Source organism: Sinohyriopsis cumingii, chromosome 14 (genome assembly GCF_028554795.1).
Source record: "Sinohyriopsis cumingii isolate HCF-2022 chromosome 14, ASM2855479v2, whole genome shotgun sequence".
Classification (NCBI taxonomy): Eukaryota; Metazoa; Mollusca; class Bivalvia; order Unionida; family Unionidae; genus Sinohyriopsis; species Sinohyriopsis cumingii.
The window spans coordinates 43,077,205-43,100,352 of NC_142974.1; the positions used below are offsets into that span (position 1 = coordinate 43,077,205).

The 23,148-nt window shown below is 39.6% G+C and overlaps 1 protein-coding gene across 1 annotated transcript in view; it reads right to left on the bottom strand.

Moving 5' to 3' along the window:
* Window positions 1–22,806, bottom strand: part of LOC149783643 (uncharacterized protein CXorf38 homolog) — a 63,142-nt gene extending 40,336 nt beyond the window's left edge. The window contains exon 1 of the mRNA XM_089932881.1: window positions 22,673–22,806. The gene's annotated coding sequence lies outside the window, so the exon portion shown is untranslated. The remainder of the gene's footprint in view (window positions 1–22,672) is intronic.
* Between the last annotated feature and the right edge of the window lie 342 nt (window positions 22,807–23,148).

The window sequence follows — 23,148 nt, forward strand, 5'->3', positions numbered from 1 at the left end:
TAGATTTTATGCCCGTGCCTGCTATCAGCTGACTAATATTCTTTGTTATAATTGCTGTTGTTGCTCTTGTTTGGGGTTTAACACCCTAAAAAAACAATACATGGCACAACAGGCTTCTGTGGGGAAAATTGGCCATATTCTGACAGACATGACCTTTTTTTCCCAATTCCCTTTGGGCAATCAATTTGACTAATGGCTGCCAAAATGTTTATAGTAATAGAGAAAACAAAAAGTTTCAGAAGGCAGGGTAAGGAAAATTTTCCCACAACTGCAGCCAATCAGTGAAGAGAATACTGCACAAGAATTTCATGGGTTTATTTAGACCAATCAGAACAATTCTTGAAGTTGTGAGTAAATTACACAAACTGTCCACCAAATGTTCTAATTGGCAATTAAAGTTCACATAACAGTCACTGGCAGATAAAAGAAATAAATAAATAAAAGAAATAAGGCACAAGCTCACTGATATCAATCATTGGGGCTTATAACATTGCTTACTATTTACCTATCAATCATATCATTGCTTACAATTTACCTATCAGTCATATCACTGCTTACTATTTACCTATCAGTCATATCATTGCTTACTATTTACCTATCAGTCATATCATTGCTTACTATTTACCTATCAGTCATATCATTGCTTACTATTTACCTATCAGTCATATCATTGTTTACTATTTACCTATCAGTCATATCATTGCTTACTATTTACCTATCAGTCAAATCATTGTTTACTATTTACCTATCAGTCATATCTTTGCTTACTATTTACCTATCAGTCAAATCATTGCTTACTATTTACCTATCAGTCATATCATTGTTTACTATTTACCTATTAGTCATATCACTGCTTACTATTTACCTATCAGTCATATCATTGCTTACTATTTACCTATCAGTCATATCACTGCTTACTGTTTACCTATCAGTCATATCACTGCTTACTATTTACCTATCAGTCATATCACTGCTTACTATTTACCTATCACTTATGTCATTGCTTACAATTTACCTATCAGTCATATCATTGCTTACAATTTACCTATCAGTCATATCACTGCTTACTATTTACCTATCAGTCATATCATTGCTTGCTATTTACCTATCAGTCATATCACTGCTTACTATTTACCTATCAGTCATATCACTGCTTACTATTTACCTATCAATCATATCACTGCTTACTATTTACCTACATATACAATAAATCAACAAAGGAGAACACTTCAAATTTGACATATTTAAGAATCAACTCTAATATTTCATGCTACAATTCACCTAACACTAAAATATGTTGAATTATTTTGTAACAGTAACAGCAGTGGTAAGGATACATCATTAAAATGCTTGTAAAGTCTCATGTATTGCATTTTGCTTTTGTCAACCAGTTTTTCACAATTGGAGACCAAATGTTGGCTACTTTATTTTTAAGTTGGTAGCCATCTGATGGCCAATACAGTAGATCTATTTGGAGCCCTGCAGAATCACATATAGTGCTATGCTGAAATGTTGTCATATAGACTGCTCAGGTAACCGAGTGGTTAGAGCATCTGCCTCAGATGCAGGAGGTCATGGGTTCGAACCCCAGCCAAGTCATACCAAAGCCTTATAAAACTGGTACTAGCAGCTGCCTCACTAGGTACTCAGCATTAAGAAGTTAGTGTTAGGACTGGTTGAGCTGGTGTCAGGATAATTTAACTGGGTGGGACATCATAGTACATGTATGTGGCATTATGCTTCAGTGCAGAACAATACTATAAACTGCCACACTGCACACATCATAACGATATGACTGAAAAATTGTTAAAGCTACCTTAAAAATCCAAATCACACACACACATACATCATATTAAAAATTATTAAACTGCAAATATGTAATGTGTACAGACTCTGTGATAATGGCATCTCTGCTGCATTGCACACACATAAACACACACTATACATGTATTGAACCCACTATGATACATTGACAAATTACAAACTTTTCATGAACATTTCAGAGATTTAAACTTTGTTGGTTGTGGAAGTGGCCCAAATGTGCCTGAGATTACTGAAGTGGGTACCTGATATTGAATATAAATTAATGCATGTAATGAAAATGTAGAAGGGGAAGAAAAGATTGGATCATACATTTCTTACACTGTATAATGTTGCTGGTGATTCAAAACTTGGAAAAACACAGTATTACTTGGCAATATAAGGAGAGTTAGTCTGTGCAGTCAGCATGAATTACAGGGTCTGTCCCTATTCCATCGGTTTCCACCCCTGGAGTCATGACTCTGTAACCAGAGATCCACACCAAAGAGAGCTGCAATGTCTCAGCTGATGTTGGACTCCAGACCAGATGGTTGCTGGTTCAATTCCCACAAGTGGATTCTTACTAATTGACATGGACTTTACTTAAAACTATTATCTGATAACTATCATCTAATGTTTATTTGTTAATTACATAACAATGACATATACTGTGAGGCAAACTTTGGAATGGATATAAATAAGTGTTCTCAACCTTAAAACATTGCGTGTCATACATTTTGATACATGTCACTGATTTCAATGTGACTAGAAGATAACTGTTAAGTAAATGGATAAAAAAACATTCATTTGTTAGTATATATCAACCATTACAAACAGTCTAGTTTTTATTATTGTTAATATAGTTGATGAGATGAGTCTGCTATCTTACCTACACAAAAGAATGGAATTTCATTACAATATCCCATATTTGTTATTATATTTTTTACTCATGCTGGGATATTATGTTTTAGGCAAGCTCAAGTTTCCCAAGGGCAAGTTCAATGTTTAATTCAGCTTAAACTTTATAGCTAGGTCATCTTGTTATGTATATTGTATTGTTTGTTGGCTTTTCTCTCCATGTTTATATGTCATGTATATTTGTATTTTGTAATTGACCATAGTCCCTAATCATGTTCATGGACTACCTGTCTAGTGACATTTATTTTGGAAACAACATATTATTAGGTAATTTTCATTATGAGTATAGATGAAATATTGGGATCATTATTATTGAAGGTAAACGTGTCTATTTGAATCTGAGTCTAGGACATTGACTCTTCACTTGGAAATTCCTAAACTTGTTTACAACTTTGAATGTTTAAGAAAGTTAGCTGATCTACATCCAGGCTCTTAGTTTTTTACATCAATTTTGTTTACTTGAAAAACTAATTATTCCTATCATAACACCCAGAGTGAAATCTGGCTTATTGTTGTGTTCAGTTTTCAGTTTAGATGGATTTAATTATTTATCTTATTCAGAGAACTACAAATGCTCATTAACAATTCTTGGACTGAATCATTAATTTGGAACTATAGTGAATCCAGTCAAGAACATTTTGGATTATGTTATTGTGATATATCACCACTTTCCATGCCACTGGCACATTATCATATCCATATCTATCATATTACATGTTATGCTCTAAAAAATCTCCAGACTAACACTTTAACAGGTATACTTATAGAGGATAGACAACTACAGAAAAGCATACATGTACACAGACAATACTATCTAGAAGAGATCAAGCAATCTGCTGCACTAAACCTAGTTCAGTTTTCCTGACATTTCCCACCCCATTTTAGATACATGCACACTTAAACTGGGGTGCAACATTAATGTCAAAATATGTAAATTTGAGTGGGAAGGGTTTGAGGAAACTCCAACCCCACAACATCATGCTAAATTTGGCTTTTACTTTCTAATTGCAAAAAAACATGAAAGTCACTAGGTGACTGATATATTAATAAGACTTTAATTTTCTTTTTTTGTCTCTAGTTTTCAAATCTGCTGTTCCCATCTATTACTATTAGAGACCAAGTTTCAAACATTTTTTTGCAGTTGTGGGGGTGGTTAAACTATTTTTATTTTCTTAAGCCTCAAGATGTTTTTTTCCCAATTTATGTACTGGATACTTAGTTTCTTTATTTTTCAAACTGGACTAATATTTTTCAAGCTGTTTGCATGATATACAAAAAAACAAAAACAAAAATGGCCCTGCTCTCCACACATTATAAATGGTCAGGGGGCCCCGAGTGGCCGAGTGGTCTAAAGAGCTCTCCGTTACGGATCACTGCTATCTCACCTCTGTGTGGGTTTGTGTCTTGGATTTGGCTAATGTGGGTATGTGAGAAAGCTTGCCAGTAGCTTCTCGTGGGTCGGTGGTTCTTTCCGGGGTTTCCCCCGGTTCTTCCTCTACCACTAATACTGTCCACCATGTATAGCCTATCATGTGCTGAAAAATGGCATTAAACCCTAAAACAACAACAACAACAACAATAAATGGCAGTCCTTTGTATGCTGACCTTAACATTGAAAAGAAACACGTGTTACCTGAAATCTACTGACTTTCAAAAGGTTTGGAGTTAGAACAGTTACAGTATGCAGTATATAATTATAAATTTACAAAGTCTAAAATTATGTAGCCAGTATTACATTGGACATAAATGTTATCTATGTTGTATGCATTGTCTGCCTATATATGTCTATAGTGTACAGCCTGCCAGGCTGTGCATTACTGTGTGCAATAGAATATGTTTCACTGGTGTCTCAAAACACCCTGTAGTATGTATATGTAAGTAGGTAGAACAGTGGAGTTAGTGAAAGAATAAAAGTTCACCATAATAGAACGTGTACTGCATTTTGGTGCGCATTACTAATCCCGCTCTATTCTCCTTTCTCTCTGAAAAGTCTATCAGAAGCCCTCATTGATTTGATAGCAGTAGTGAAGATTGTTTTAGTATGTGATAGTTCCTGTAGAATATAAGTCTTTTATCTGAATAGATATTTCTTTGACAAGAAATATGAACAAATTATTTCACTGAAGTCTTACTTCTTGTAAAGATTGTAGATAATACATAACTAGGGATGATATTTAAATGGTATTTGCGTCGCGTATGAACTGGATGAAATTTATATTGTCTCTATTGTAATTCTTGTTTGTATTTATACTTGGATGTTACTTTTATGTGTTGTATTTTAATTTGCTACGTACTGTGCGTCAGCGAATAAATTTATATTGATTATATGATTCCTTATTATTCAATCACCCTGGTCTTTTTTTATTATTTTACCTCAAGATGATTTTTTTCCCAAATAATAAAATGGATATGTATTTCTTCAGATCTGAGTAACAATTATATGTTACTGCATTTGTATGGGAAAATATGAACAAGTTTTTCAGATGGAAATACTGCATGACCTTTGGAGTGCAGTATAATATATTCCATCCAGGAAAACGCACAAGGGTTCATTCCAAAGAAAATTTGGAGTATCCGTCCATGAATCAAGGTATGGGGGTTCTAACCTGAAACAATAAAACCACAATCCCTTGATTCATGGACAGATACTCCAAATTTTCTTTGGAATGAACCCCTGTGACAAAACGAGTTCATATTTTCCCATATAAATGCAGTAACCTTTTTATTATATGCTCATTTTCTTATTCTACCTAAGGCTTAATTATATAAGCAAATACACTACAAGAAACAATAAAACTTAGTTGCACGCTAGACATAACTTTCAAAAGAAAATGGCATGTCTAGTTTAAATTTAAATTTGGAGTCATATTTTGAATGCATGTGCATTGCAACAAGTTTTCTATTTGATCTGGAATGAATAGATTTTGGTATTTTTTTTTTTTTGATTCTATGAAATGTTGTGACTATGGACTGGATGTATGTGTGACAATTCCACATAAAATACATCAGTTTGAAGAAGCGAGGGAGAAGCGTGTTGACATCTGCAAATGTGTTTCTGTTTCTGTCACTGAATGTTTGAAATCATAATGTGGGAAAAATATGAAGCCTTTCAATTGCAATTCTCAAAAAGATGCCATGGAATTTAATGCTTATTTTAATTTGAGTGCAGTAAGGAGTATGTAACTGCACTACAGTACAATTTTGAAATGTGTAATCAAGATTGAGAACCTATGACATGGCTCATGTAATTTGGATTTGAAGAACTAAGAAAGTACATTTTGAGGAAATTCAGGATGTAAAACTAAGTATATTTTTTGCCATTCTTCTTACCAGCTAAAGAAGACAAGTTTATGCCTTGTTAGTCCTACATGTAAGACCTTGACGCTGATATTTATGTTTTGGGCATCAGACACTAAAAACAATACCTACACTGCTGTCGGGCATTTCTGCGCACCTAAGGTTTTCGTTTCCAATACTGAAGCAAAACGCATACCGAATTCGAGCGATTGACAAAAATAAAATACAGCAATGCTTACCATTTGAAAAGATGCAATTGTCATCAGAATATTCTGTTCAAAATAATAATAATTTTGGACACAGGGGATACCACCCCCCTGTTTTCCTGACTTGCGATATGTCGGCCTATTCTGCGCATAGCTTTCAAAAGATGTAATGTTTATCCATATTGCTATAGAAATGAAATATATTACTTTGGACTATTTCTGTCAGCAGTTCAGTCGAGTAATTAGGTCAGGTTTATAGCTAGTTTTACAAAATTCAACGTAAAAATGCCAATAAATGGCAAGAGATATTAAGCAAACTAAACCGATCTTGTAAAAAAGTTAGTAAAGTTCAACATTTTATGAAAAATAAGCTATTACATGGAAAAGAAATAATAATGAATAGGATGTAATGTGTTTACAATGTCTTGTTGATGGGGGAAAATTACTACAGAATTTAGAAACAGACTATATGCCGGGTAATTTGTTGAGAATTTATGTTGTAGAGCAGCAGAGGGGGCGAATCCGACAACTTTTTAGACAAATTTCGATTAAGGCCTCAAAACGACAAATAGAGCCTTCCTTCGAAATCTCACTTTTCGAACAAAAAAAAAATAAAGTCTCCGTTTGGCAAATGGAGCCTTAGCGTTTTTTGCTCGAAAACGCTATATTTCGCCACAACATCTCGTTGGTGTTTTCCCGTGGTAATCATCGGGCGTCCCGCGTCGATGTCTTCGCCCCCTCTGCTGCTATGATCTTACAAACAGAGTGATCACTAACTCCTCCTCTTGTAGGTCAATTAGGTTATTTGACTGATCGGTAATTCTAAAATTAATTCTCGTTAAAAACCGATCATGGCATCGCATATAGACCGGATTAATCGGACTCTCAACGATCAAAAATCCCGGAGGGGCTGTTGGTGAAAATGAATAAAGGATATATCCCTGTTGAGCCTGATTTGATTGCTTGGTATCCACCTGGTAACTCCCTTCGATAACATCACATACTAGATTGATTGCTATCACCGATGCAATATTTACGTTGTATGGAGCAATATGCCTACCACCATCTCCGTTATCGTATCTGAGGATAGTTGATGGGGGGGCGTCCGCGGGTGGATTCTTAGGCCATCCTAGTATGGTTCTTATTGAACTGTTATAAATATCAACCATATACCCCGGTGTGCTTATTTCAATCGTCGACGATAACGTCGGTTCATGAACCGTAATAGCGATTTTTGATTCTTTTCCTGTGATCGATTTTATCCTGCGTTGAAATTCTTTATTGATTTGCTCTATTTGGTATGACCCAGTTGGTATTGTAACCTCCTCCCAGTTTGGGGTCCCATCGGGTTTATTTGTCCGTGCAAAAACCAGCGAGTTATTAGGTTGTTGTCCGTTAAATGCGTTCGCTCGAATATTAGGCCAACTGTGATATATTCGCAATTTTGCCAGCGCTATTTCCTTCACTGGAACCGGCGACGGGAAGTTCACACTGAATTCGGGTTTCGTTGACGTTATCGATATCATATTTGTTTGTACCGGAGTGGTGTTCTCCGCGATCCGTTGAAGCAACTGAAACCCTTCGGGGTTCAGCGACATTATTATTATTCGTTGTCTTTAGTGTCTAATTTCAGCAACCAGGTGGTTCCGGCTTCCAGTTAAAAATCCTCGATTTTTGACATCGCGGAGCTATACAACTGGACCATCGTGGAGAATTCAACATCGGATACGAACAAATTATCAATCGATAATGAGATCAACCCGGATAATTTCGAGTACGCGTCGGATACTATTTGATGTTTTACTGTATACTCGTTGAGTTTTTTCTGAAAACACGATGATATCTTTCTAGTGATTGCGTTGGCGACTCCAGCAACTGTTGTCATCGCGGAGACAGCGATTGGAACAGCGATCGGGGCTATCGTGGTCACCGTGGATAAAATAACACCGGTGCCAGCTACTATACCCGACACCGAGTACACGACCGCGTCGATGGCGGTTATTTTACGACGGTATTTTTTTATTTTTGCGCGGTATTGTTCGGAAAGCGTTTTCAAATTCGCGGAGAATTCTTTTGCGGTATCGAATCGATATTGATGTGACGTCGGTGATACCTCTGATTCAATTACCCTGGTGGTCATTTTATTCTAAAAGAGCTAGTGTTTTTAATTACTTAGATTCGCTACAAATTCCACATACCATGTGATGTTTGCCCGGGTTAAATTTCCATCAACGGCATAAATTGTAAACTGTTCAGTTGCGTTCTTGTCTATAATTGTTGATATTGTATTGTTAAACCCGGATGAACTCGACGATAATATATTAAACTGCATCATTGAAACCAGTGTCATTCGATAAATGCCCTTAACAGTTGCGGTAGTATTTACTGTATTCTGTGTAGGAGTCCAATCGAATGATCCATGCCGAATTGTGTATACTGTGTTGATGATGTTCTCATGAGGGATTTTTATTTTTTTGAATTGCTCTGCTACTCTCGGTAGTCCGTCTTTAATCGCTTCAACATCAGTTCCGATTATTTCTATTCTCCGCAAATTCGCGTCTATATTATTCTTGTTCGCTGCAACCCTAGTAATGAGTATATCTATTTCCTGTATATGCGCGTCCACATTTTTTTTGTTCGCTGCAACCTTAGTAATGAGTGTATCTATTTCCCGTGTATGCGCGTCCACATCTTTTTTGTTCGCTGCAACCTTAGTAATGAGTGTATCTATTTCCCGTGTATGCGCGTCCACATCTTTTTTGTTCGCTGCAACCTTAGTAATGAGTGTATCTATTTCCCGTGTATGCGCGTCCACATCTTTTTTGTTCGCTGCAACATCAGTTTTGACTGTTTCTATTCTCCATTCATGCGCGTCTATATTATTCTTGTTCGCCACAATATCAGTTTTGATCGTTCCTATTCTCTGTTCATGCACGTCTATACTTTTTTTATTCGCTACAATATCAGTTTTGATCGTTTCTATTTCCCCTGTATGCGCGTCTATATTTCTTTTGTTCGCTGCAACATCAAGTTCGATTGTTTCTATTTCCCCTGTATGCGCGTCTATATTCCTTTTGTTCGATGCAACATCAGTTTTGATTGTTTTTATTTCCTGTCCATACACGTCTATATTTCTTTTGCTCGTTGCAACATCAGTTTTGATCGTTCCTATTTCCCGTGTATGCGCGTCCACACCCTTTTTGTTCGCTTCAATATCAGTTTTGATTGTTCCTATTTCCCGTGTATGCGCGTCCACACCCTTTTTGTTTGCTACAATATCAGTTTTGATTGTTTCTATTTTCCGTCCATGCGAGTCTACATTATTTATGATCGTTGCAACATTAGCGCCGATTATTTCTATTTCCCGTTCATGCACGTCTACACTCCCTTTGTTCGCTGCAACATCAGTTTTGATTGTTTTTATTTCCTGTCCATACGCAGTGATATCATTTATAGTTGTTGTAATCTCATCCAGCTTGGTATTTTTTTTACCAAAGAATTTATCAAAGTTGTCATCGATCCTGTTAACATTTTTCCGTAACGAGATAAATTGGCCCGACAGCGTTGCAAAATCCAAAATAGCACCCATTATTGCTGCAAGATTTGGTTCGGTTACCGCCGGGGTCCCGAAAAAACTAGCGGTAGTGAGTTGTATATCGGTGATAGATTTTTTCACCTCGGTGGCAGATTTTTTCACCTGCGCGTCAAGTTCGGTCACCGATCTATCCAACCTTATAAAACCGTCTTTGACTAATGTTACCGCCGATATATGTTCACCCGGTTTGAGTCGTCCGTCGCCGGTATACAGCGCGATAGTGCCCTCGGCGGCGTCACGCTGTCGTGTTAAAACGTCATTCAGCGACACATTACCGGATTTCAATTTACCCTGGCGGTCTTGAAATACAACTATTTCGCCTGGGTCAACACTGGTTAAATTCAACGTATCAGCGATTTCATCCTCGATTAGTTTTTTTATGTCATCGGTGGCGGGCGTTTCCGTGGATCCTTTCAGCGCCGAAACCGGTCGCCCCCAGATATCAATCATTATTATTGTAAAAAAAAACAGCGTTTCTAATTAACCCGCCGGGCCTCTACGACCCCACTAGTGTATTCGTTTACAACCACATGAGGTGGTTTCCGCGATGATGAAATCGCCGCGAGTACGTTTAATACCTCACGGCCACATATCGGCGGGTCGCTTAATCGCTGTGTTGGCAACGTGGAATAAAACGCCCGGGCTGAACACGCCCGGATATACCGCATGAACTCGTTTGGCGGGGCTAACCCGTATGAATCAAAATAGACGATCGCGCGCGGATCAATCGCGTATGCAACCCAATGAGTTCCCGCTCCGGAGGACCCATCGAGGTTAATTATGCCTGTTTCAATATTCCTTGGTGCCGCCGGTAATTGATCCCTCATAAAAACACCTCTGAAGTTTTTTATCGCTAGCGCGTTTGCGGCGTCTATTAAATCAAAATTAGACATAGGGGTCATTGACTCAGGAGTCATAGACTCCTGCGTTAATAAACGGTTCCCGGTAGTCTTAGACCCTTTCCCGAGTACCATGAATACGGGGTTCCCGGTAGTCTTAGACCCTTTCCGGCCACGGGTCGTTTTTTTTTGTAGCCTTTCCCGGTTGCCTTCTTCAATGCCATCCCCGCCGCGGTACCAACGGCTCCTAACGCCGCCGCCTTAGCCACTGCTGGTGCGGCCGCGGCAATCAACGCTGGAATCGCAGCTAACAGCGGAAATATCCCACCGGTCTTTCCCATGTTTTTAATCGCTGCGGCCGAGAAATCTACCTGAACACCCTTTTTATTCTCCATCGCATTATTGAAATGTTTTATTTGACGCGCCGTCAACGATATCTTATGATTACCACCTGCCATCTGTGACGGCTTCAGCGTTATTGTGGTCCCGCATTGTTTAGCCGACTTTGATCGTAATTTCTTGACTTGACCATCAGTCAACTCTACACTGACGACACTATACGACATTTTATTGTAAACGCGTTTGTGCTTTCAATTACATGTTTTCCACTGGTGCATCAATGATTCTCATTCGTCCACCAACACCTTCCAACAGCATTGATTTATCGCTGAGAATGACAGCAACCGCTCTATATTCGGCAATACCACCAGGACGTTGCACACGAGCTCGGAAGTGTATATCAACGACGGATTGTCTCGTTAAATCGAGATGTTCCAACGAAAAATAATAAATCGGATACAGGTTTTTAAAATCAAGTTGTGATATTTGCAAACCAGTGTCGACGTTTTGATCACGACCCATATATGACAGCAATCGATGATACACACGTGCGATATGGTTGTCACCGTAATTGAGTTGTATATCCTCGGATGGTTCCTGCTGTCCGTTTATTCTCAACGAGACCTCATTGACACCGATTTGATCAAATATCATATGGCTGCGTTCTTGGGAGCCTAATCGCGCCTTATTCTGTAGCGCTACAAATATATGACGCGGGGCTGAAACACCCTGTTTGGATGCCAGGTGCCATGTAAATATACCATCCATATTATCCTCTTTAGCATCAGTGGTTACTGTGAGCCAACTCAACAGTGATTTACCACCTGTCTCCATGAATGAGAGTAATCGCTGTTCTGCGGTGATTGATGGGGTCATTACTGGCATCCACAATACTATATTCTTTATATTGACCTTACCGTCGGCAACACCAGCATCATGCCAGATTGCATCATTATCATTGCCCTTTCGCACGAGTACTACTGTATGCTTAGCCCCATAGATGACTTTTCTGACGTTTCTGCAGAATCCGAATATATGATGCAGTGGAATCGCGCATGAAAACTGTCGGCGTTGTCCTTGCAACATCCCTACTCGTGTTGCAAACCCTAGATTGTAATTAGTAATAACATTTATGACATCGAAGCTCCCAGCTGGTCTTACATACCCGGCCGGTGCTGGATCAACCGCGGTGGCATGTGTTGCCTTTACCCTAGAAAACTGATTGTGTTCAGCGTTATCGGTAGTATCCTTCGCAAACATCATAGACGGACCAGCCGACCTTGTATAATCATCTGAGTATCTCGCTAGCCCGATTATCGTCGTTGCAACATCAACATCGCGTTCTATTGATTCAATTTCTCGCCCGTCAATGAGATATTTTGCGCTCTCAAATAACGCCATTACGCCGTTGTTGACAAAACCAACTCGGATAGCCGGGTTGTTGTCGTATGGTGCATTATCGGCAGCATTTGTCACGAGTTCCCCCTCAATTTCGATAAACGCTTCACACGGTAGAAAGTATTTACTGGTATCTTGGACTTGAAGTTCAATTCGCGATCGTAGATTCGGTTGCGTTGCATAATAAGAATAATATTGATAATCACGGACAGAATCATCCCTGCGCACTGGGGCATCCATATCAAACGCGGGATCAGCGGTTCGCGCAAACATTTCTATTATTTATCATGTTGATATTTTCAATTGCGATTTTTTCGTCGTAGACCACTCCCCGCTATCGCGTTCATGAGCGCGTTAGTGGATGACTCAGCCGCCAACGACTCTAGTTTTTCTTCCACGGCGTTATTTATTACTTTACTGACATTTGCAGGCATCACCGTCGTTGATGGCATCACCGGTGGTTTCTGTTTTTTTCTCCTGGATTTCACCAACGACATTAGTTTGTCCTTTGCTGCAGAAAGCGCCTTTCCGGCAACATCTCCAATGGCACTAATACCCTTATCACGAATAACATCAATAGCCTTCATTCCTAATTGTTTGGCTAACGGCGCTACTTTTGGAGCCATTCTTGTAAATAACCCCGCAATGGTGCTACCGAGACCATCTCCATAGTACGCGCGGTAAACAGGCAATCGCGAGTTTACCACGTAGACGAGTACTGGTTTATCATGGTTGTAGTGTATGATCATCCTTATTAAAAACACCAGTTTTCCAATTAATCATCCACGAGCTCGTCTATGAGCGTTCGATATGCATTAATGTCCATAATACCGCCTGTAAATAACCGCTTGCAAATATCAGCGGCCTCATTGATTATTTCCGTAGAGTTATTTCCGGCTCGTTTTCCTCCGATTAGTACTTCCAGCCGTGATATATCACTGAGAACACTACCAGGACAGGTAACGCCGTAGGATTCTTTACCAACAGAGTATCCTTTTCCTTTTTTTGGTGTTATAATCTTAACTTCCTTGTGGAATGCGTCGTAATCGGATTTACTACGATGTGTTAATGCATCTTTATGTTTACTTGCTAAATACACTATTCTTGCCCAGTCCTTTAACGACTTTATATTTTTCTCGTAACCGCTATTGATATGCTTCTCATCTCGTATGCTCTTAGCAAAATTGTTGGCAGTAAAATTAATTAATTCTTCCCTGTTGCTGAAGTCTCTAATTTGATCTATTGTGCTCTTCTTGAGTACAATACGGGGTATATTCCTCTCTTTTTCTTCCGGTATTTCTTCTTCTGGTGTTTCTTCGGGTATTTCTTCTTCTGGTTCTTTCGCAGTAGCGCCTAGTTCTTCCTCGTCGGCCATTGTAACATAAGGTTCTTGTGGTTCGGTTATAGCGAGTGGTGGTGGCCTCCGTGTTGTAGCAGCCGCTATTTTTGCAGGGAGTGTTTCTAAAGACCTTTTTGTTTGTTTTGTCTCTGCCGCTATCTTTTCAAGCGCACCAAGAACGGGTACAGTTACCGCCGTAACATCCTTAGTCGCTTTAGTTACCGGGGCAAATAACTGTTCACTTCCAACAGCAAAATCAGTTTGCATTTGTTGTCGCGTTTGAAGTTTCTCTCTCACTCTGTCTCGTAACGGTATAAACTTTCTAAGCGCTGCTAGCCGCTCTCTGGCTAGCCGAGTAGTAAGTGATTCACCTACCATTATTGTAAATTGATCCGCAATTTTCTAATTTTCCGCCGAGTGTACGATCGGGAGCTCCACGGAGGCTCCGTCTATAATCCTTCTAATGTTTTTGATCTTACTAGAAATCTCCCGGCGTCGTTCATAAACACGTCCGAGTTTTTTTCGTATTATTTCAACGGCAGTAAATAGTCCAATGAATGCATTTGCGTCATTGTGGTACAAGTTTTCATTAATCGTATGTTGTAATCGTTTTACAAAAAAGTACTCGCGGGCCAGGGTAAAACGCCCCCGTTTCGACTGTTCGTTAATAATTTCATAATCGGATAATATTTTTTCACTGTCGAGACCATCAGATAATTCAATTCCTTGATTTTTTAATTTTGAAATCTCGGCTAATATATTATTGATGTCTTCGATATTCATTATTCTTATAGAACATCTTGTTTTTAAATAAAAAAAAAATGAAACCCCGTGTATCAATCCCGAGGTGTTTAATAATTCGTTTTCTTCCGGAATGGGCAATTTATTGTCAGCGCCATAGGCGCCGGCGACTTCGTCAGCGCCATAGGCGCCGGTGACTTCGTATCTACATATGAAAATCGAATTATATGCCCGGTCTTTTTTGAGATTGCTGTTTGATATACTCGTTCTGCTACTTTTCGTATTGAGGCGATACAAATGTCAAAGTATCTACTGGCTTCATTCATCGACTGAAATATTTTTTCCTCGTGAGTTGTTGTATCAAATGACTTTACGGATTTTGCTTTCTTTGGGTATTTACCGGTTTGGCCTTTTTTGGTATTTTGACTCTGAGAGATGGCTTGCAAGTTTATAAGAGAATTATCAGTCTTATTATTATTAATATGATCAATCACAAGTCCATTTTCGATTAATCCGTTAAATGCTTCAAATACCACCCTGTGAACATGGTACTTCTTCTTTCCGGCACCAAACATCAGATACCCCTGATTACTTACGGTACCAACCGGCTTCTTCAGTTTGCGGTTTCTAACAATGCCGTCGCGAGATGCCTCGTAATTGACGAGCACAGGATGCGGCTGAAATTCTTGGTCCATTTGTATAATAATACTACTTGTCTAATTTATTATTTGGTTTAATTATGAATCTTTCAACGTAGTCTTGGGGGGTTTTGATGACGAAGTCGGCGGTGGGGTCAATGACGGCGTTTTTAATTCGCTTGTCATAATAGCGTTTTAGTTCCCTGTATCGCTTTCCGCCACAATTGATACACAACTGCGATTTTCCTCTTACACCGACGTGACAAACCAAGCACGGGAGGGGGCCAAGAGAACCATTACGAACGCTTTGTAAATGATACCCGCAGAATTCACCTCTACATGATTTATTGCACGGGGTTGTCGACCCAATCATCAACCATTTGCAGTGATTCATTATACTATATTCTTTCATTTAAATACTTGTTTTAATTATATGGATGAGTTCGAGAGATTAGCAGCAATTAAGCCCTGGAAAAATATTAAGTTCAATCTCGATAGAGTCCTCAAGGACGCACCAAAAGCGTTAATAAACGATAGAACCCTGTTGAGTAAAATACGCGATTGTATCGATGAATTCAAGCGTGATGGCGCATCTCATAGTTGGTCAACATTTCGAATTGATGGCGTTGTAGATGCTACCATGAACGACAACCGCGCAGCAACGATAATATCACAACTTGACGGTAAAAGGTATTTCTTCAGAGTAAAATTCATTGTCCGGGTGGAATCAGGTAATTGGATCATACGTGATAAATTTGAACCAGTTTTCAGCGACAAGAAAACAGTCATTGTTAGCCGCGACTCCAAGCCGGGGCTGTTAACCGGAATTGACAAACCATACTATGAACGAGCGTATCCTGAAACAGCAGTTGTTTATGGAATATACCCGTTAAATAAGAAACCTGATATCCGAAAACTGAAACCAATGAAACAGTCAACGGGGATAAATTGTGTAGCAGAACGAATAATAGAGCATTTTACAAATGCGTGTCAAGGAAACAAATTGACTGATTTACGACGTAGCAAAATCAACCAGTGGGAACTAACCGTAAAAGAGCGTGGAGCAACCATCAGCGACATAGCGAGATTAGAAACATCGCTGAGATTTCCAATAACCGTTACAACGATAACCGGTGAAGTATTATACGAATCAAAGTACAAATCAAATGGGGCTCCAATCAAAATTATTGATCATAACGAACACGCATGGACGCCCGCGATCACAATATTTCCACGGGATAGAACAGTAAAGTATATACCCGAAGAATTCCTGGGAGAACAATTCTCCAAGGACGGTTTTCTCGCGGAGAGGAAACTATTTGATGCTATTGCCTACTTGTGTAAAAACGACCCTGTATCAGTGTGGTTACTTCGCAGCGCTGAAAACGATGCGGATACCTTTGATCAGTTTGTAAGACCAAACGGTGAATTATATCGCACTGAAGCGTTTCACAACAAGATGAAACAAACCGCCATGGAATTTGAGGAGCATGATGAACAACTGCTAACAAATTGTTTTACGATTCCATCGGTTGTAGCTCATGTTGCAGCAAGGAAAAATGCGTGGAGACCAACGCGCAAGGAATTTCTGCCGGATGTACAATCCAGTTGTTTGGAATACTATCACGGTGGACTATGGAACACTGAATACAGCCGCGACGCTATGATCTCGGTTGATATGGTTGCCTGTTATCCAGCGAGTTTTCTCGGGTATGGATCCGCCGCTAAGTACTTTAGACGATTTGGACACCCCAGACATGAAATGACTCGTGTTGCTATTAATGGACCACTGCCTGATTTTGATTTAACCGGATTCGCTCGCATAGTATCATTTGAATTCGCGGCAGGACTCCATCGCTGTTGTTATATTTGGATCGGTAGACACATGGCTGAAAAGAAGTGGCTGCCAATAGCGCTGCTACGGTATATGATTGATTGTAGCATGCTTGTATCGTTGATTGTCAGTGACGCGATTATATCATACCGGGCGCAGACTGAAGTCTGGTTACCAGAACCGGAGCGTCTAGATAGCATAATTGACGAGTCCAGAAAACACATTGATGCCGACGAGGAATATATCATCGAATGGTCCAGGAGGATATTCAACCAACGAAACCGCGAGGCAAAAGATCTCGGTAGAAGAATAATTGGTAAGTTCACACAAGGTGGAAAAAACCACGACTACAAACGATATTGCTCACGGCTGATTATAGATGACGCAGAATATGATTTCGTAATCAAGGACGCAGTGGTAAAAAATAGATACGTGAACTGCAAAACAGCTTTCTTGTCCAATGGAACAAGGTTGGGCACAGTTGTTACTTACAGCGATGGAGACAGCCCGGCGTATCCACATTTGAGGGCGTCTATGCTGGGTTATGCCGCTATCAATTTATTCTCGATGATAAATAGATTTCCCGACACCGCGGTTAGAGTAGCCGTTGATTCGTTTTATATAGACGTAGCGTATAAGGAAAACGTAGCCGAGTTTACTAGTCCGGACGAGAGTTGGGGTACATGGAGAATTAAAAATGAAATACGACGCGATTATTCCCCGTCAGCAGATGTCACCGTTGAAAACAATTACTTACGCGGTGATAAATTGTCAGAATGGTCTAATGCACCATCGTGTTCTGATCCAATTTGTAGATATAAAACAGTTTATTTAAGCGGCTGTGGCGGGTCAGGAAAGACGACTCGGGCAATTGAATTATTTCGAACGCGGGCAAGTATAATCGTGCTTACACCGACCCATAGACTAGCGCGAGAAATAAAACAACGAAATGTTGACGCCGTTACTTATCACAGCTTTTTTCGATACAGCGGCGGTGAGTGGACTCCTGATCGAATGGGTGAAAAATTTATTCCTGGGGTTATCATTTGGGATGAGATATGTACTGTTTCGTTAGATGTTTTACAAATGTTTCTTGATTGGTTGGTGCTCGCGAATACAGCGGTGATCATGTGTGGCGACCATGGTCAACCACCACCATTTGTCGGCGAGGGTCCACATGATTGGTTAAGGAGTTTTGTGGACTATTATGAAGAAACCGATACTGATTACCGAGCACTTGATGAACAACTGCGCGAGGTTAAAAAATTAATCAGATTACAGCCGGATAGAGTTCAGTGTGAAATAATCCGCGAGGTAATTCCGGAAACGCCGTTGAATGAATTCTGGGAAACATGGAGACCAAACGATTTGATTGTAGCGAGTAGAAAGATAGTCAGAGACACACTTCAGCGGAAGTTGTTTGCGTTGCATAAGGAAAAGTTTCCAACGCGTCCAGTGCCGTTGTGTTATAGACCCGCGGATACACGGCGGCAGAACATTGAAGTTGAAATTCCAGGCCTGACAGCGTCAGGGACAGAAAAACAAATTCTCGTGCTGAATGATATCGTGCTCGTTGATATCGGTGTCGTCGAGGACGCGCTACGTGCTGATAAATCCCCGTGGACGCTAGGATACGCAACAACAATACATTCCTCGCAGGGACTAACCATCACGGACACAATTGTTTGGATGGTTGATAATCGCATCGAATGGTCGAATCTAGTCTATCTTGCAGTGTCCAGAGTACGAAGGATAAATCAGCTTCGAAGAATTGTTGTTTACGAAGTCAGTGACGGAGTCACTGACGGAGTCGCTGACAAGGTCAGTGACGACAAAGTCACCATCGATGCAAGCGTCATTGATAGAAAACTCTCGGGTTACCGCCAACAGGATAAAAAAAAACAGCGGCGTTTTGATATTGATGCCGAATTAATAATCTCGCTACGACAACAACAGAATAATCACTGCGCGAGTTGCAATTGTATAATGAGTTGGCGTTATTCGGATAAAGACACTCGCCAATTTACCGTGGATAGGATCGATAACAGTCTCGGTCATGTCAAAAACAATGTGAGGTTGACCTGTCTTGAGTGCAATAGACGCAACGGCGCTAGTTAAGACCACGTGGTGGCAATTGAGTATCGTTAGGTATCACTTGTAGTTGCTCGCGTGTAAATCCGCGCTGAGGAGCAGTTGAATCCAGTCTATAGATCGGTGATCTACCAGTTGATCGTGTTATCGTTGATATGTTATGTGTGGTAACACTCCAAATAGGATCAGTAGCCCTTTTTTTACCGCCTTCAAGCTCTCCTGGTTCATACAGATATCTAACAGTGACATCGCCGAGAATCGGCTTGGAAACGCTATTTATTTTTGATTTTCCGGGTATATACTCGTATTTAATCGCGTCGCTGGGCTTCATGTTGATTGCTCGGGTAATCTCGTTATTTAACGCTGCAATTACACCTGGCAACCTTTTAACCCATTCACGAGATCGTTTTTCTTGGATGAATTCCTTCGCGTATTGATATCCAAATAACCGTTCAGCGAGAGTCCGATTGAATCGTTCAACAATTGCCTGATCACGATGTAGTGCAGTATGACCTCGTCGTATCGCGACGCTATGATGTTTCAGCGTTGATAAAACAGCGCCGCGAAATTCACTACCAGGATCAACTTGTAATAGATTTGGCCAGCGCAGAGGGCCTCTTCGATAAATTCTTTCAAACGCAGCGGCTACTTCAGTTGCTGACTTTGTTTTTAACGGCTCCGCTTGTTTGTATCGACTCGCAACATCAACTACGGTTAGCGCGTATTTGTAACCGTTGTCATGCGGCAGAAATAGTATATCAGCCTGATGAACTTCATTAGGTACGCTGACATCAAAGCGCGAGAAGTTGATTTGTTTAGGCGGTGGTAGATAGATTTGCCATATAGCCTGTTTGGATAACCAATTAGCCGCAGTGGTCTTTGTTACCTTTGCAGCGCTTGCAAGCTTACCAATTGCGGCCTTCCCCTTCCAGTATCCTCTCGGAGAATAATAGATGGAATCCATGTTGTTATTATAAACGCTATCGTTTTCAATTACCAGCGCGAGAAGCTCCGCTTCCAATCATTAATTTACCTTTCATAGCCGATTTTACCAACCATGAGGCCAATTTTTCTTTGAAGGATTTATCAGGAATAGCATTTAGCGCGTGAATTAATTTTACATCCGCGATATGACGCTGTTGCAGATCGCTACTTTTGTAGTAAGCAACATCATGAGCATGACACGCCTTATCGATAGCGTTTATTGGATACTCACCGGGTTTGGGCTGATTTTGATCATCGAGTCTAATATCTAATCGTGTTCCGGGGCCACAGTAGTTATATCCTGGGAGGTGCTTTTCTCCTGGATACTTTGCCCACGGTGTTCCGGGGAGTTTTGCCAATTTGGCTGCGATGTCACCTCCTCGCTTTTTTTTAAAACATCTCCGGGTCTAATAGAAATAAATCTAAATTTCTTTGTACCGCATTGTACACACTTACCAGTAAGCGCCGATCTGTTATTTCTTGTTGTAGCGGTTGTCATATCATTTGTGCCAGTACGCACTCTACACTTCACACAATATAGATCCATAATTTATGTATAGAGATATGAATATAATTGATTTTTCGGCGACTAAAACAAGAGAACCAGTTAAGCATGTTGCAGCGTTACCAAACTCGATCCGGATGATTATCATCGGACCATCTGGATCCGGCAAGACGCAATTGTTACTCAATTTAATAATGAGATGGATGAAGTGGGATAAGTTGTATTTGGTTGCTCCTAGCGTAGATGATCAACGATGCTACGAGGTGTTGAAAGATTTCAACGAGAATGCATCAGCGATCGCTAAAAAAAATGTTATTGAGTTTATTACGGATATCAATGATGCACCGGGTATTGATGATATTGATGGCGACGTTAACAATCTAGTCGTGTACGATGATGTTATGTTAGACAATCAAAAAAACCCAGCTAGGATATTTTCCAGAGGCAGGCATAAAAACACTGACGTGATATATGTCACTCAACGATACACTCAGATTCCAAAAGTAATTAGAGACAACTGTAATATTCTTGCTGTGTTCAACGGCGTTGATACACACACGCTACGAAATATTTGGCAGACATGGTGCGGCGGTGACATGGACTTTAATGTTTTTCGAAACTTTTTTAGTCATGCTCAGTCGACCCCACATGGATTCGTAACGATAAATTTACATGATCCTCGGACACGATATCGTATCGGACTTGACCAAATATTCGGTTAGTTGTAAATAATTTTCATTGTAAATAACTACTTAGCAGCAGAGGGGGCGAAGACATCGACGCGGGACGCCCGATGATTACCACGGGAAAACACCAACGAGATGTTGTGGCGAAATATAGCGTTTTCGAGCAAAAAACGCTAAGGCTCCATTTGCCAAACGGAGACTTTATTTTTTTTTTGTTCGAAAAGTGAGATTTCGAAGGAAGGCTCTATTTGTCGTTTTGAGGCCTTAATCGAAATTTGTCTAAAAAGTTGTCGGATTCGCCCCCTCTGCTGCTTGTAGCGGCAAGTAGACACGTTGGGTAGCAGACGATTTTGTACGTGTGGGACAACTTCTTGCAAAATTGGAAACTTGGATTAAAATACAGTTTTGTTTTAAGGTACACATTTCCATCTTTTATACAATGTATTTATTTGTATGATTCTAAAAGATGCATAGTAAATCAAATTTTCTGGGTTACTGGTTCAAGAAGGTCGTGGGGTGGGACTTCACGTTGCCATTAAGAAATAACATTTTTATGTGCATTTCGTGTCTAAATGTGGGATATTTTTGTACACTTTATGAATATCACTTTTTTTAATTAATGTACGATTCTTCTTTCTGGATACAAAATGGATTTTTGACCCAAAATAGCACATGATCAAATGTTTACCGAAATGACGTATCGTTACGTAGAATTACACAACGCGCAGAATAGGCAGACATGGTGGTACATGTGTAATGTTTTACATTGTAGGACTAGCATGTTATTTGTAAGGACCATGTTTGTCTGGCGTAGCCTAAATCCGAAACATTGTATCAAAAAAGTTAACAGGGAATGTGCCAAAGCAGCTGGTATGTGGCAGTCCATGAAACATCTGTTTTCGTTCGTTCAAAAACAAATTTCATCAACCAAAATGTAAAGCGCCTGGCGTCTGAATCCATTGTTTGTTTACAATAGAAAGTATTACTTTTATGCACGTGAATGCAATATGACTTTTCGCGAGTTCAATATCGTAAAATATTGCACAATTCTGACAATGTAAAGTTAACGGATTAAAAAAAAATGAGCATATAATAATATTTTTTCTAGCTATTTGCGGGATGAACATATAAACCAAACAAACAAACCTAGCCCCACTTCCCATACATTATAAATGGCCGGTCCCTTGTATGCCGACCTTAAAATTGAAAAGAAACATGTTACTTTCCTTAAATCTACCACAATTTGGAGGGTTTGTACAATTAGAACAGTATGTTGCATATAATTATAAATTTATACATAGTCTAATATTACGGATTGAGAGAGATATGAGAACCTTAACTTAAATTATTCAAGCAAATATGTCTGTGTCTAATACCTATTTCGGTGGGAACCCAGAAATCTTTAAATAGTCGCGTAACAATAACACTTGATATGATAATTGATATTGCCTTACAAACTGACCATCCACTTGTTGGAAAACTCAACTGATGATCTAGTAATTTAGTCAGCCGTTATTAATTAAATTCGAGCAACAATTTATATGTAGTCATGCTACTTAATATCAAGAACTATTTTGTCATAAACGCATGTTATAAATAGAACATTGGAAAGTACTTATATTGGTAGATTCCCAGCAACACCTCATAATCACGCATCTCACGAGATTATTCTAAACGCGGTATTCAGATTCACTAATGTACTAGCGAGGATATTGTTTTCTCTTTGCACAGAATATTACAAAAGGCTACAGAAAAAAGCTTTAATTAAAAAAAAATAGTGTCCTTTAGTTATGTTCATAGTCTGGTCCCGTGCCTTATATTCTCTCTGCTTTGCATTCAGCTAAACGAAGTCAGGTGAACACCGATGCAATAGTGTAACGTGATCAAAACAAATACCTACATATGGTATGAAGAGATCTAGTTAATCTAACCGCGGCA